At 41.7% G+C, this 14333-nt stretch overlaps 1 protein-coding gene across 1 annotated transcript in view; it reads left to right on the top strand.

Annotated features, from left to right (window-relative positions):
• MOCOS (molybdenum cofactor sulfurase) overlaps positions 1-14333 on the top strand; it is a 206902-nt gene that overhangs the window by 29812 nt on the left and 162757 nt on the right. The gene's annotated exons all lie outside the window — the stretch shown is intronic.

The raw sequence follows: 14333 nt of genomic DNA, 5'->3' as shown, positions 1-14333 counted from the left end.
TCAGAAATTTTTCAACCTGACTAGAAAAAAATTGTAGCTGTTGTTTCACATGATTTCATATTTCATATTTCACATTATTTCATATTTCTTTAGACTTAAAGTGAAAAAGAAACCTGTGTAGGGTAAAATCTAAAGGAGAGAGAGAATAAAGGGCATCTAAAATGCCAGTGCAGCAAAATGAAGGATATTCCAGAGGGAATCAGGATCTAAAGAAGAAAGGAGAACTCTTGGTCAGGTAACAGATGTTTTCCCTCAAGGATAGTGATGGAACAGACACCAGAGGGGCAAAAAAAAATCTAATGAACACCAAAATTTCTCATTTTCTTTTTCCGTCTACTTCCAATGTCAGAACAGTATGTTTAAAGAAGTGTGACAAGAACAGTCACCTTCTTTATATTGAAACAGGAAGTAAGAAAACAGTTAATTTCAAATTTCCATGTAGGAAGAGAGCAAATGCTCCCATTAGTCAGATGACTTGATATATCAAGGGAAGTTCCAGCGCAGCCTGGTACAATGAATTTAGTTGAACCTCCTTCAAACTGAGTGTGGCATGGGCCAGCATTGACACTTTTCTCCTTTCCATTGCTGCAAGAAAGAAAAGAAGTAGAGTGCTTTACTCCCTAGAATACTCACTAAAGTAGGATGTTGGTAGAAGTTTAGAGATTTATCTACATGTTTATGTTGTTCAGGATAGTTATGAATTTAATATACCTTTGGTACTTGACTTGTTATGTGCTTGTTCTTAGGCTGCCTTGCATAGGCATCATTACCACGGTTCCTACCTAAGGTCCGGCTGTGCACTGACTTGCAAGAGAATTGGATAAATCCATTTAACATGAAATAACAGACTTTGGCATTTGGCACAGGGATTTTTTAAAAGGATGTTGCCAACACATCAGTCAGTTTCCATGTGATAAATACTTAGTTTCCAATATTTGAAAAATCAGCAATTTATGAGAATAAAAGGTCATCACTGAGTCAGACATATATCCATGAGTGCATATGCCTTCCTTTTTTTAAAAAATTTCTTCCTTTTTATAACAGCGACTAGGTAGTGCAAAGTAAGCTGGGAGCCAAATTTGCCCTTTGACACAGAGCTCCTGTTGGTTAGAAACCACTGGGAGCCATATGCTTCTGAAGTTAAAACATGTTTCTTTATGTTTATGCTGCTTTAATGTAGGCTACAATCCTACAGTTATTTACGCAGTAAAATTTTCCATCAAATTCAACAGCAGCATGAGGATCAACAGTGGCAATTTCCTCTTAGTAGGGCTTCCAGCAAGAGGCTGCCTGCTGCTTCCAGCTATTGCAGAATTAAAGCCTCATGCTGCTCACGGGACTGAACAGCTGTGATCACATTACATCCACCCAGCGGTCTTTTCACTCACTGCCTATAAAAAGACAATGGATCAATTTTAAACTGACCCTGTTGACTTTTAAAGCCCTTAGTGTAGAAGGAACTGGTTTTCTGTAAGCCTCCCCCATTCATTTGGCTCTTGAGTCCTCTTACATGTCTTCCAGTCAGAGGCTGCTGGTTGGCATAAATTCTGTTGTTGTAGCCCCAATGGTTTTGTCACTTGTTTCCTCTCAAGCATCTCTTTTTCTTCTTACATCTTTTTTAAAATGTTATGGGAATCCCAGTTTCTGATACACCTTTATGCCCCCTGTTCTTTGCCTCCCAGAGGTGTTCTCAGTCTCAATTGCTCTTCTACAAAGACGCAGAAATGTTCTGCCTCCTTGCAGCATTTCATAATGATTTTGCATAGTTTTACTTTTAGAATACAGTCATACAATAATTCAGGTTGGAAGGGACCTCTGGTGTCCATCAGGACTCGGAACACAGCTAGCTTCAAAATTTAGGTCAGGTTGCTCAGGGCTGTGTCCACTTGAGTTTTGAATATCTCCAAGGGTAGATATTACACAGCTTCTCTGGGAAACCTGTTCCGGTGATTGACTGCGCTCATGAGGAAGCCTTTTTTTTACGTTTGATTAGCATTTTCCATGATGCAGCTGTGAATGTTGCCTCTTATCCTTTGACTGTCTGTCTGAGAAAAATCTTGCTCTGTCTTATCTGTAACTCCCCTCTCTTACAATTGAAGACATTAATGAGGTCCCCTGAAGCCTCCTCTTCTCTAGGCTGAGCAAACGCCGTCCTTCAGTCTCTCTTTATAGGGCATGTGTTTCAACCTCCTGGCCATTTTAGTAGGGCACTGCTGAACTCACTCCAGTTTGCAGATCTCTCTTATACTGAAGATGCAAAACTGGACACAGTCTTCCAGACACCTTTTAAGTGCTGGACAGTAAGAATAATCACTGGACCTGCTATCCAGGCTATTATTAGTACTGCCCAGTACATGGTTGGCATTCATTGCTGCACAAGTGCACTGGTTGCTCATATTCAACTTTCCTATGAGTGCTGCGTCCATTTCTGCAGAGCTGCTGCCTAGTCAGTTGGTCATCAGTCTGTGCTGATGCACTATGTTGTTCCATCTCAGGAGCAGAACTTACTTATCTCTGAACTTTGTGAGGTTTGTCAACCTCTTCCCTCAGCCTGTTGAGGTCCCTTTGAACAGCAGCTCTGCCTTCTGACATATTAGCCAGTCTCCCTACATTCCCGAGGGTGCATTCCATCCTGTTCTCCAGATTGTAGATGAAGATGTTAAACAGTATCAATCCCAATAATTTTTATTTTTTTTTAGGATTCAAAGTGTTTCCTTAGAGCGGGGACCACCTTAGTAAAGAAAACTAGTTTATTTATTGTAATGATGATGTTGTAGCAGTATAAAATATAGTGAGTTTTACAAATGTTGAGATATGTTAAGATATATGTTGGAAATGTCTCCACAAAAATGGAGCATTAATGAGGTGAGACCTACACTTTGGTAAATAATATATGTAGTATACATAAAAAAGGTTTATCTGAACATTCCCATCTTAGGGATGTATAACTGAGACCAAACTTTTCAGATCAAGCTCATTTTGCACAAGAACTTTATATCTACTTGTGGCTTAAAATGTGGCTGCTTAAAAAGATAAAAGGTGGCAATGATTCATATTGAAGCCACAGATCTGTAATGCTTGAATTTGGAGATAGGAGCTTTGCTATTGTAAACATTAATGAGATATGGTCTACTCTCAACTTATCAGAAGAGAGTATGGTGCTGGTAACTGAGTAATTTCTAGGTATGTTTGGGGGAAAGCAGAGAGAGCATGTGGTTTGCTCAGAGGTGCACAGGAAATTAAAGTTGCACCATTTGACTAAACTTTGATCATCTGAGTCCAGGCCAACACTTTAGCATAAGACATTAGATCAGTATCAACAGCAGGCACCTAGGAAGAATAAGGGAATCAGTTTGTGATGCTTTCCTTCTATACTTTTCCAGTATCCCATGACCTCTGGCTCAGGAACTCTTGGGCCAGGTAGGGTATTTTAGAATTTTAATAATACTTTTTTGTGTTTAGTGATATCATTCACAGTTAAATAAATTAGTTGGTTTCAAAGAGTCTTGGCACTTGCATCTCCAGTCCTTGGTAAATGGCAAGGTATGTGGCAGTGGATTTTGAAATGAGCTGCTTTAATTGGAACAGCGTACCTGGTAGGTATGACTACAAGGTCTCCATAATAATGTTAGGTACCTGACAGATCAATCCCACTGAACTATCACATCTCATGCCAAATAAAAATGAGTTTGGACAGATATTGACCTCTCTGCCAGTGATGAATATCCTGGATCTACTCAATTCAGTGTGTGATGATGTATCATTTAATCACAATCACAGAAAGCAGTGAGCATTTTTTTCATTGTTGTTTGTTTCACTTTTTCCTATACAGTCTTATTCTTTCTGTTGTCTTTTTAGTGGTTGTTAGGAGTTGAATTGACTGTTTCTGTTTGCTCAGAAGAAAATTTTCTCCCAGCAGAAGCATGAAAACTATGGGCAATATTAGGGAGAATTTCTTCCCATTAGCCTGGAGATTCATGTTGGCCAGAGAAAAAACAACACCACAGAAAGGGTGTTGATGACCATGCTGTAGTGTTTCTACCTTTATTTTGCCTCTTTGTTCTTTCCCTTGTTTTTTTCTTCACAGTCAGTAGAAAAGCTGCCTCTCATGAATCTGACACTGGGTGACTAGCTGAATTATCCAAAAGCAGGAAATTAAATTAGGCACTTAAAAACCCCAAAACAACACCAAAAAAAACTCGTGCTTTTTTGTTTCATCATCTTGAAGTGAATATCAACTCACAAGACCAGATTCTGAGGCTCTCCTGTCACCACAGCTTCTAGGACCTTCAGGTCTCTGGCAACAATCAATGCAATCTTGAGATCCTCTGACAAATGCTCCATCAGAAATGAGCCCACCTGCTTGTATTTCCACCAAGTATTTAATGTCTAGGCATTTGTCAGCAGGGTAGTGTTCTGGGTTCTTCCTTTTCTACAGATGGTGGTCACTCCATGTAAACACAGTAATATGTCCACAGACAAGGTCGTAGACCCTGGTTATCTTTTGCTTAGCTAACTGATTCTTTTCTTTCTTAGCAGTTTAGGGCCACTGCGGTGGCTCAGGTTAGTGAATTTAATACCATGAATAAGGATAGTCAAAGAGTTTATAAAATGGTAAGGAGAATTTTTGCAACTGACAGAAATTTATTCACATAAAGTATGAAGCAATTACTTGCAAAAAGCTTCTGAGGAGCAAAGTCAGGAATAGTTGGTAAACAGACTTTAAGGAGAAAATGTGTCCTGGTCAAGTGCTTAATTTGTAATGACAGATTTCAGCTATATTTCACTCCAGTTTTCTAAGAGCTTATTTTAGGAAGACCTCTTCTAATCTATTTAACTCCTGATCACCTTATTGATGTTTCTATGGCTGGAGTTCCAGGTAGTATCAAAGAAATAGAAGTAGCACTGTGATGTGAAAGGTACATTTGTGCTCAGTAGGTACATTTCCTCACACGGCTGTATTGCTTTAGGAGCCTGGGCAGGTTGAAAATGTGAGTTTCGTTTTCTTTCTTGCTTGATAGTGTGGGTGCCATTCTGTGTTGTGAGTAATACCACTGCTGTGAAGCAGGGAAGTGGTATATCCCACTGGATAGGGACTGGGTAATGGGTAGATGCCCACAGTTCTGAGCATCTTAGAGGAATGGAGATGTTTTGATGTAAGTTTAGATAGTCCTGATGTTCTGGACAAGTAAAAGGTTTACTGGGCAGTACAGTGGGTCTCAGTGCTAGTCAGCACCATAGGGAGGCAAGACTATAGCTTGTTCTTTTGGAATAGATTGCTTATACATGACAAAGTAGTCACCTCTAGGACTCTTAATGGTTTGACCTGTTTGGTTGCCATGGAAGTTTTGCAGGACCCTTCTGGCTACATATACATGTGCTAAAATTTGCTCTACAGGCACAATAGCAAAGCTTAGCATCTTTATGAACCTTTTTATTATTACTTGAGGGAAATAAATGGCTGTCTGTATTATGCATGAGCATGCTGTGGTACCGCATTAGTCTGTCTTCCATCAATATGTCTTGTTCTCTTCCTTTATCGGCTAATGCTCATGATAATTCCAGGGGTACATCTTAAAGCCCAACCAAATGAATATCAACCTGAACAGGTGGAAGAACATGATATTAGGCTGTTGAATATTCTAATACATGAAACAGCGAGCTGTGTAGTTATGTTTTAACAACATAATCAAAACAGAGATATATCTGTGTAATAAAATTGACTGTTGCTATAACCAATACACTTAGAATGATTACATGATTATAATGGAAATGCAGTTGTTATTTGCTACATTAATTAGCTGTTGATGTAATGTTATACAAATGTGCTTCCTTTCAAGTAATCATATTTCTTGCCGACATTTCTGAATAGGACTACCAATTAGTTAAGTAGAGGTGCTGATTATAGGTAAGCTACAATAGAACACAGTGGAATGGGGCTTCATAATTTTAAACTTTTAATGTTACTATCTAAAGCATGTTGCTGTTAACACAACCTTGTGGTTGTGTAAACAACACCTTTTTAAATAAGCACACATCTTTGATATCCACTACACAGCTAAAGCTGCTAAAGAAAGAGCTGTTGCTTCTCTGTGCTGAACTTCTCTGTGAGATCCCGTATCTCCCAGCAAGTCCATCTCCCAAAGCCCTTGGAGGAATATTTAGTGGTTTACCCCACTCTATCTCAAGGTGAAACTGACGGAGGCTTTTAGCATTTTGGACTTTATTGCAATGTCAAGATGTCCTTGTAAGCATAGAAAATTTCTTTGACTTAATGAAAAGATAAATAATATAATCAAAATGTAAAAATGTGTCCAGCTAAACTGTCTTCTTGAGTCAAATTTTCTTGAAGCTAAGAAGATGCAGCTTACTCTATGCTAATGGGGTCATTTCATAAATCATTCTCTTAATGAGGATCCTTGCAGAATTCCTCTGCCTCTTGCTTACCCATGCAAACTAAAGCCACATCTTCAACTGATGTCAGTGACTGCTTTCAGTGGGGATTATTTTCAACAACTTCTGTTTGACTTGCTGTATCTGAGGACTGGACCCCCATGATTTCCATCTGTAGTGATCCTGCACTTAGGATAATACTATATTGGTTGAATCCCTTAAATAAAAAGTAGATTCCTTGATCAAAGTTCCTCTTCCTAGTGATTGTACAACAGTCTGAACTATAAACTGGAGATGACTTGGAGATTAACAATATATGGTGTTTGCTTTAGACATCTTTTCCAAAAGAAATCTTTTCATGTATCATCTCTTGTAATGTTTTTCTTAATATAGCTTGTTGTTTTCTTGGCTGCTTCCCTCTTAGTCATATTAAAAGAATATACAGTATTTCTTACAGGACTCTCCTACACACAGATACGGAGATTTTTGTCTGGTTTTGTATGTGTAAAACATTTTGCTAATCAATAAAACGTCAGTGCATAGAAGTGCAACTTAGCGTCTTTAGAACGTTGCATGTGGGTTTTCTACATTTGCAAAAGTATAATTAGCCAGGAAATTTCTGGGTGGTATTACAAGTTAAAATCAGCGAAGTGCATTCTCAGTTTGTTTGAGCAGCAACAAGCCAATTCAATCATGCCTATTGATAAGCTGTTTCACAAAAAGCTATCCAAAGTGCAGTAAAAAAATCCTTTTTTTTTTTTTCCCTTGGAAAATGGTTAAAAAACATAGAAAACATGTGTCAGAGACTGATTTGAGTGGGAACTTTTAATCTGTCCACAAACTACAGAAAGTGACAAGCTGTTCTGGCTTCTGCAAATCTGTAATGGTCTGTATTTAAAAATTCATTTGCTACCAGAACACATCTTGTACATGCAAAATTACCTTGATTTTTATATCTGGATTCAAATTTTTACAAGCATAAATCTAATACACAAAGGTGATACAGTGAAATCTAGGAAACTGAGAAAAAACACATTAAAAAGCTATTATACAAAATACGTGGATTGGTGCCAGATTTTCTTAATTGTTTTATTAGTTCAGAACAAGTATTTCTTCTGAAGGACTAACGAAGAAAGATATACTCATATGTGAACCTCAGGCCACAGAAAACTTCATTCCAAACCCTTTTCCTTTGATTTTGAACTTGGCAGATAGAGCTGAAGCCATCAGAAAGGAAGGAGGTAGACAGAAAGTGAATGATGATTTTAAATGCTTTGTTTTGGAAGGCACCAGTGGAAGACTAGATGCACTAGTTTTTGCTGCCTTCTCTTTTCTCCAGTAGGACTTGCAGGTAGCTCTGGTAGTAGAAACCAGAAAGACCCACACAGATACAGGCAGGTTTTTAATGGACTGCTGTTACCCTTCGTAAACTTCCCTTTAGGTAAATGGTGTCAGGCCTTCACTCCATAAAATAATTCCTTTTATCTGTTGCTGACTGGGATAACACATAAGCGTCAGTTAAAATCTCAAGCCTCTGCTTCGATAGTACACAAGTCCACATTTAAAACTAGGCACATGTTTAACTGCTGTTCAGAAAAGATTTATTATTTTTCAGGCAGACTTAATTTTTTAATTACAGAAACGCAGAGAAGAATAGCATGGGGGTGTTAGGGTATTGTTTTTAATTTCTGACTTGTTTTATATTCTAGTAACCTAAATATTTTTAGACCATACTCATGGATTCAGGGACCTCAAGCTCTTCTAAGTCACTCCAGCTTTTTGTCCACAAGTATAATACTTCTTCCACCTACATGGACATCATTTATTATTCCCTTTGCTAGTATGAATTGTGAGTAAAATTATCTGTTCTTCTGCTCTGCATTATAGTGCTTTCTTCATATCATCTAACATGCATTAGTGTGAGTGCCTGGCAAGAATCTGACCAGAAAAAGAATTAGTCTTTTTCTAAATATTGAGATTGTATCAGTCGGCTTTGAAAGCAAACAGCAGCAGATCCAATTGGATTGAATAGCCAGACTTCAGGTTCTTAATTGTTTAAGACTTAACCATTTTTAATTTTCTGTTTGTATGGCATATATCAAACCTGTTTGCACACTTGCAAAGAGGAAAACAGTACCAGCTTTGGGAGGCATTTTTGCTCTACTTCTTTCTTTCTTGTTTTTGTGAAGTGCAAAAGAAAATATCCAAAGATACCAGTCATCACAGAATCATCTACGTTGGAAAGGACCCTGGAGATCATCTAGTCCAACCGTTCTCCTATCATAGTTCCCATCTACAGCATATCCTTATCTCCAAATCGACCCTACTTTTGAACACCTTCAGGGATGGGGACTCCACCAGCTCCCTAGGCAACACATTCCAACGCCTCACAACCCATTCTGTAAAGAAATGCTTCATAATATCTAGTCTGAACTTTCCCTGGCGCAACTTGAGACCATTCCCTCTTGTCCTGTCACTTTCTACTAGGCCAAAGAGTCTCATCCCCAGCTCTCTGCAGCTTCCTTTCAGGTAGCTGTAGAGGGTGATAAGGTCTCCCCTCAGCCTCCTCTTCTCCAGACTAAACACCCCCAGTTCCCTCAGCCGCTCCTCATAGGACACATGTTCCAGACCCTGCACCAGCTTCGTTGCCCTTCTCTGGACACGCTCGAGTCATTCAATGTCCTTTTTGTAGTGAGGGGCCCAAAACTGAACACAGGAATCGAGGGGCGGCCTCACCAGTGCCGAGTACAGGGGTCAGATCCCTTCCCTGTCCCTGCTGGCCACGCTATTGCTGACACAAGCCAGGATGCCATTGGCCTTCTTGGCCCCCTGGGCACACTGCTGGCTCCTGTTCAGCCGGCTGTCAATCACACCCCCAGGTCCCTCTCTGACTGGCAGCTCTCCAGCCACTCCTCCCCAAGCCTGTAGCGCTGCTGGGGGTTGTTGTGGCCCAAGGGCAGCCCCCGGCATTTGGCCTTATGGAAACTCCTCCAGTTGGGCTCAGCCCATGGCTCCAGCCTGTCCAGGTCTCTCTGCAGAGCCTCCCTGCCCTCGAGCAGATCAACACTCCCACCCAACCTGGGGTCACCTGCAAACTGACTGAGGGTGCCCTCGATCCCCTCGTCTAGATCATCAGTAAAGATGTTAAACAGGAGTGGCCCCAACACCGAGCCCTGGGGGACACCACTCGTGACCGGCTGCCAACTGGATTTAACTCCGTTCACCACAACTCTCTGGGCCTGGTTGTCCAGCCAGTTTTTTACCCAGCGAAGTGTGCGATTGTCCAAACCTTGAGCAGCCATTTTTGCCAGAAGTATGCTGTGGGAAACGGTGTCAAAAGCCTTGCTAAAATCAAGATACACAACATCCACAGCCTTTCCCTCATCCAATAAGCAGGTCGCCCTGTCGTAGAAGGGGATCAGGTTTGTCAAGCAGGACCTGCCTTTCATAAACCCATGCTGACTGGGCCTGAGCATCTGGTTGTCCCTCATGTGCTGCATGATGGTGTTTAGGATGAGCTGCTCCATGAGTTTTCCACTCACGGAAGTCAAGATGACAGGCCTGTAATTTCCTGGATCATCCTTCCAACCCTTCTTATAGATGGGCGTGACATTGGCCAATTTCCAATCAGTCGGGACCTCCCCAGTCAGCCAGGACTGCTGGTAAATGATAGGAAGTGGCCTGGCAAGCACCCCAGCCAGCTGCTTCAGCACCCTCGGGTGTATCACATCCAGTCCCATTGACTTGTGTATGTCTGTGTGATGCAGTAGGTCGCTGACTGTCTCCTGGAGTGCAGGGGGTTGTTCTCCCAGTCTCTGTATTCTGGCTGTGGAGGCTGGATTTCATCAGTACAACTAACATTGCTATTAAAGACTGAGGCAAAGAAGGCATTAAGCACCTGAGCCTTCTCCTCATCACTTGTTACCAAATTTCCTCCTGCATCTAGCAGGGGATGGAGACTCTCCCTGGACTTTCTTTTGCTACTGACATGCTTATAGAAACTTTTCTTGTTATCCTTGATTGCAGAGGCCAAATTAATTTCCAGTTGGGCTTTAGCCCTTCTGATTTCCACCCTGCATAGCCTCACATCCTCTCTGTAATCACTGTGAGTGGCTAGCCCCTTCTTCCAAAGGCTGTAAACTTTCCTTTTCTCCATGAGTTGCAGCCAAAGCTCCCTGTTCAGCCAGGGTGGTCTTCTCTGGCGTCGGCTTCTCTTAGAGCACCTGGGGACCGCCTGCTCCTGAGCCATTAACACTTCCTTCTTAAGGAGTGCCCAGCCTTCCTGGACCCCTATACCCTTCAGGAGAGTCTCCCAGAGGATCCTTTCAAGCAGGTGCCCAAACAAGACAAAGTCAGCCCTTTGGAAGTCCAGGATCGAAGTCTTGCTTAGCTCTCTCCTGACCTCTCTAATAGAGAACTCTGTTATTTCATGATTGCTGTGCCCTAGTCGACCCCCAACCTCCATGTCATCCACCAGCCCTTCTCTGTTCACAAAGAGGAGATCCAGCAGGGCACCTTCTCTGGTCGGCTCACTCACCAGTTGTGTCAGGAAGTTGTCTCCCACATATTCTAGGAATCTCTGGGACTGGTCTTGTTCTGCCATGTTGTATTTCCAGCAGATGTCTGGGAAGTTAAAGTCGTCCACAAGAACAAGGGCAAGCGATCATGAGATTTCACCTAAGTGCCTATAAAATATCTCTTCCATCTTTCTGTCCTGGTTGGGTGGCCTATAGTAGACTCCTACTACAACATCTGCCCTGTTGGCCTTCCCCCTGATTCTAATGCAAAGATACTCAACCCTGTCTTCACTACACCTGTGCTCAAAGCAATCAAAACAGTCCATAACATACAGAGCCACCCCACCACCTCTCCTGTCTGTTCCTCCTAAAGAGCTTGTACCCATCAATTGGCACACTTCAGTCATGGGAGACATCCCACCATGTTTCTGTAATAGCAACAACATCGTAATTTTCCTGTTTCATCATGGCTTCAAGCTCCTTCTGTTTGTTACCCCTGCTGTGTGCATTGGTATACATGCACTTCAGATGGGCCGATGTTTTGCCCCCTTCCCCCTTCAAATCTAGTTTAAAGCTCTGTCAACGAGCCCAGCTAACTCCTGCCCCAAAATCCCCTTCCATCTCCGGGACAGGTGCATCCTGTCTAATGTCAAAAGATCAGGTGCACTGTATACCAACCCATGATTGAAGAATCCAAAGCCCTGATGGTAACACCAGTCTTGGAGCCACCCATTCATTTCTCCTGTATTCTTCCTTATCCATCCCTCCAACCATAGGGATGGAGGAGAACACAATTTTTGTCCCCGACCCGTTAAGCAGTTTTCCCAAGGACCTAAAATCTCTCTTCATTGCTTTAGGCCTTCTCCTGGTGATGTCATCACTACCTACCTGAAAAACCAGGAGAGGGTAGTAATCCTTTGGTCTCACTAGGGTAGGGAGTGTTGCTGTGAGGTCCTTGAGGGGGGCCCCAGGGAGGCAGCAGACTTCCCTATAAAGCGGGTCTGGTCTGCATATGGGGCCTTCGACACCCCTCAGAATGGAGTCACCCACTACAATGACTCTTCTGGAGTTCTTTTCAGAGCTGGTTTTAATGCCTGGTCTGAAGTGACCTGGCCTTGATGGACCTTGGTCTTCGTTTGTCTCATTTTCTTCCTCCTTCTCTTCTTTGTTCAAAAGTTCCAGGGCCCCGAATCTACTGTGAAGGGACACCATGGGGGGTGAGGGAGGTGGGGAGAGGATTTTCCTGCCTCCCTGAGCAGGGACCTGTTTCCAGCCTCCCTTGTCTCTTAGTGCCCCTCCTTCTACCTGATAGCAAGAGGGTGAGGGATTACCTGCCTCGTTTGGAGCTTCCATTAGCTCCTGTTGCTTCAGGGGTGCTAGGGTGTTACTCCACCAGTCAGTTTCCCGTTCACACTCCCTAATACTTCTTCATCTCTCAACCTCTTCTTTGAGTTCCACCTCCAGGCTGAGGAGGTCATCCAGCTGTGCTCTAAATGTAGAGAAGCTCATCCCTTGTGCTCTAAATGTAGAGAAGCTTAACTGAAGAACAGAAGGCGAAAGTGTTTCATACATGATGAAAAGAATGGGATCTGTACTGATAAGGAAGAGATAAGGATGAAATGAAGAAACCTTATGCTGAATGCTTTTATTAGAATCGTAAGATCACGCCTTAGTTCAGGTTTAAAGGGACCTCAGGAGGCCTCTAATCCAACCTCCTGCTTGAAGCTGGGTGGGCTGTAAGACCAGGTTGCTCAGGGCTTTATCCAGTTCTGAAAACCATACTAATTTGAAAAAACCTCCAAGAACTCCAGACTGCACAATCCCTCTCAACAGCCCAGTTCATTGCTTCACTGCCCTTATGGTGAAAATGTTGTTTCTTCTATCCAGTTGGATCCTCTCTCATTTCATTTGACATCTTTTGCCCCACATCCTCTCTGTGAAGAGACTGGCTCTGTCTTCTTGATGACCTCCTCACAGGTAGTGGAAGGCTGCCATTAGATCCCCTTAAAGCCTTCACTTTTCCAGGCTAAAAGCCTCTCCCTTTAGGGAATGTGCTCCACCTGGATGTTACTCCACTGAAACATCAAGTAGCTTCACGTGATCATTGTCCTTCCTGTGATGGGGTCCCAAAACTGCAGTACTCCTGATGTGGGCTAATGATTGCTTAGTAGAAGAAGATGATGGGGTTGTGCTTCTGGTCATCCAGCCCAGGATGCTGCTTGCCTTCTTGGCTGCCAGGCCATCCTGCTGGCTCATGTTCCCTTGTGTAGATTTAGATCTTTATCTGAAAGGGGATGTTACTTGATCACTAAAACTAGAGAACTAATCAAGCCCCCAATGGTAGGACCTGGTTAACTACTTACATTTGGCAGAATTACCTTGGCCTCACTCAGTGACAAGTGCTCAGTTGTTCTTCTACAAGACTTGCCTGACCCTGGAATGTGTAGAGGCTGTGGAGTTTGGTCCATTGTATATTTAGTGAATTGTAAATGTTCTGTGCTCAGTTTTTCCCAGATGTGATACCTGCTAATTCCTGGTGACAATGACCTGCTATTTGAGCATGGGGTTGATGGTTGATGCATTATTGATTAATCCAGTTTAGACTGCATTTAAAGTGGTTGTACTTTAATTACATTTGGTATCTAGAAATAATAGCTTAGCATTTCAGAGGCTTCTTGGAAGAGATGGGGTTTTGTGTACTGCAGAATGTTTCTTCTGATGGCATTTTTGTCTTATCAGAAAAAAAGTGTATCTTTTAATGAAGTATTCTTTTAATCTGGTTGCTTTTATATTACAATAATTTATCATTAGTAAGATTCTTTTTCCCTGTGGATGTCTTACTTGAGCAGTAAATTCGTTACTTCCAATGAAAATAATACATGACTTGAAACCACTATGCTGTAGTCACAAAATGAAGCTCCTTCAATGAACTTTTTCCTTTTGTATGTGTATGTGTGGGTTTTGGTCAGTTACTCCTGTTTCATTAATGTTGAATTCTCTTATAATAATTTATCTTAATAGTTTCTGACTCTGCTCATTTGTGTACTCCTGCTTTCTGATATTGAGAGCAAAATGTAGATGATGTAGCTAAATCTCATGGTTTAAAAAATATTATAGGTCTCTGGGTAGCTTTCAAATAAAAAGATTTTATTTTCTTTTGTGGGTACTACTAAGTACCTCTTTAGCATTATGCTAATAATGAAACATTTCAGATTCTACTGCTGGCAGAAGCAGGCTTTATCTAGTAATTAGAAGAGAGGAGATCTACATTTTCACATATCCTCTATATGATTACTTGGGTGAATCACTTCAATAAAATTACCAGTTGAAGTAAAATAAGTTTTAAATATAATGTTTGTGATGGTTTGACTCTGGCTAAATGCCAGGTATCCACCAAGTCGCTCTATCACTTCCCCCCCCCCC

Source organism: Athene cunicularia (assembly GCF_003259725.1).
Source record: "Athene cunicularia isolate RWA chromosome 2 unlocalized genomic scaffold, athCun1 chr2_part1, whole genome shotgun sequence".
Classification (NCBI taxonomy): Eukaryota; Metazoa; Chordata; class Aves; order Strigiformes; family Strigidae; genus Athene; species Athene cunicularia.
The sequence above is the reverse complement of the archived record's forward strand: the minus strand, read 5'-3'. Positions and strand labels throughout refer to the sequence as shown.